The sequence below is a fragment of the Sinocyclocheilus grahami genome, unplaced genomic scaffold (assembly GCF_001515645.1).
Source record: "Sinocyclocheilus grahami isolate Dianchi unplaced genomic scaffold, SAMN03320097.WGS_v1.1 scaffold2613.1, whole genome shotgun sequence".
NCBI classification, from domain to species: domain Eukaryota; kingdom Metazoa; phylum Chordata; class Actinopteri; order Cypriniformes; family Cyprinidae; genus Sinocyclocheilus; species Sinocyclocheilus grahami.
In genome coordinates, this window is record NW_015507792.1 from 40,848 (window position 1) to 43,551 (window position 2,704).

Here is a 2,704-nt window from a genome sequence, read left to right on the forward strand (position 1 = left end):
GTCTGCATGAATTCAAATAATTTATATTGTGAATGATTTTAGGTTCATCAGCAAATCTGCCCGCTTGAAAGCTGTTATGATTTGCACCCTGAGGGAACATTTCACTTTAGCTGTTCACTTTGTTTGTGCAATGTAAGAGTGACAAATATCATTAAACAACCTCTTTAGAGATGCCGAGTTTTGTTTATAAGTCTACGTGGACCTATGTAATAAAGAAATAAAATAAAATATAAATAAATAACGCATTCCCAGAAATCACATGACTTTCAGAAACAGGGTGTTGCCTTGAGTATAAATAGGCTTTCTGATCTGGTTGTCTGCAGACTTTCAGAGTCAGCTGAAGACGGACGGACTGTTCAGAACATCACGTTGTGAGTAGATACGTTCTAATGAATTCTGAGCTTAATTATAGTCTGATGACTGTTAAGACATTCTTTACAGTGAGACTTAAGATAAATAAGATCATTTGTACACATTCATGGTATGCAGCAATTACTATTGTAAAGGATTTGTCATTAAATAGTAATATCTCAATTATGTAGTAATATCTCAAATATGCATCACTATTTATCCTATGTTTGTTTTTACTGCTAAGATAAGTGCTAATACACAACATGAATGTAAAACTAATTAAGATGAGAAGTTTTAATGTTCGAATCAACGATTATTTTTTATTATTCTGTTTACATCAATTTATATATTTTTCTAAAGTAATTTTTATGGAAAAAAGATTGTAAAAACATTTTGTATGTTTTCAGCTGCTAGCGTCTACAATAAATAAATATAGGCTAATCAATCAGTTGATTTTTTTTCAGAGACAGTACACTAAACATTTTGTTTGCGTAATTATGTTTAAATGGTCAAAGCATTCAACACCACAAACACAGGCGGAGCGCCTTCAGAAAGATGCGGAGAACTATTCTAAAATCTTTTAGAGCTGTTTGAATTCAGCTCACTTTATTTTCCTTTTATTTTAAATACAATTATATATGATTAGTTTGTGATTTTTATTAGTCATGTAACATTGTAAATAAATTAGCCCTGGGTATAACATATGTATTTTAGTTAATATGTTTATTAAGTAATTTAAAAAAAAAAGAACAGCTGTAAAATGTTGTGAACATTCAGTTTGTCTTTTGTTAATTACAGGAGTGTTGTTCAAGTTTTTCTCAATATAAATAATAAAATGCTATCTATTTTTTACTTCCTGGAATATTTATTCCTCTTCATTTAGCTTGCAGCAAAGCGTTTTCTTTTTTCTTTTCATTTTGTTCTGCTGAAAAAAATTAGCTTCCTGTAAATCACGTGATCATAAGAAACTGGGTGTGTTCAAATTTTTACAGCAATTATCTAAAAGATCTAATTAATAATTAACAACAATTCAAATTCATATTCCCAATTCAAATAATAATAATAATAATAATAAAACCTCTAGGATTTTGCAATTTTGTATTCTGTATTTACTGGGTCTATCTGCTGTTTTGAGTTTCTTGCAGAGACCATTTGATTCACACAAACTTTGGCATGTATCATCTTGAGACACTGATTATAAAAAAAGACAAAAATAATTTGTATTTGTCAAATAATTGAGAAGATATATGACAAATATTTTTTGGGCTATAGCCCAAATCAATTATCAACAATGACATGTATGTTTTCTTGTAAACCACATGATCTTCAGAAGGCAGGTGTTTACAGGATATAAATACACATTCTGTTGTCTAAATCTTCCAGGTTGGGCTGGAGAAAGAGCCTCATTTAAAAGCACAAGTTATTGTAAGTATACATATTGTGCAACTCTGTTCTACTTTATTCTTACAAATATTGTTGTTTACCTTTAAATAAAGAATGTAATGTATAGCCTATATTAACTCACAGTATAATAAGTGATCTCTCTCTCTCTCCACTATCTGTTGTGAGAAATTACATGAACTTATATTTATGTTCTTTAGCAGCACATTTATTGGTTACCTTAAGGGCTTCAACTAACCAAGCTTCAAATGGCAGATTCTCAGCTGTTTCCTGAAAGGTGGGATATATGCAATGTCATTTTAATCCATCACTGTTTTTAAAAGCATATTCAAAATTCACTAAAGAAATGTAAGTACTGGTTGCATATACAACATATATTTTAGAAGATTTTATGACTTTGTTAACATTAGTTTTTTACATTGTTAAAACACTGGGGGAGAAAAACTTTTAAAGGGGTCATGATTTTATAATTTTTTTTAAATAATGCTTCCTAAGAACTTAAGATGTTTGTAGGATTTTTGTTTTAGAAAAAAAATGCCATTTTAGCCCTAATGCTAAATTTAAAAGCTCTTAAAATCTTTAAAATCTCAATTTGATGATCTTTTGAGAGATTAGAGAATTGGTCATTTTTGAAAATGTACTAGCGAAAATTAAAATTATGATGAGGAAGACAGAAACATTTACAAAGAATCATGGGATAGTGGAATTGAAAACTTCCAGGGGTTCTTTGCTTATCTGAATGGGATACACCCCAAAAGCCTAAACATGACTGAAGGTGTGCTTAGAGCCCGAAAACAGCTGGATGCCAATGTCAACAATTTCATGGACAGAATCAAACTGACAGAACTCAAAAAACAAGAGCTGAAGCAAACAAAAGAAGCTTTAAAGAAATGGGAAAATTACAGAGAAGAAAAGAAGAACTTTGAATATGAAGTTGATGAACCCTACAAGG

General features: G+C 30.2%; 1 long non-coding RNA gene across 1 annotated transcript; it reads left to right on the plus strand.

Annotated features, from left to right (window-relative positions):
• The first annotated feature begins 319 nt into the window (after positions 1 to 319).
• On the plus strand, positions 320 to 2,183 carry LOC107575396 (uncharacterized). Its single transcript, XR_001607862.1, has 3 exons — positions 320 to 371; positions 1,735 to 1,776; positions 1,953 to 2,183. It is a non-coding gene; the product is annotated as an uncharacterized lncRNA (long non-coding RNA).
• Positions 2,184 to 2,704: the final 521 nt, after the last annotated feature.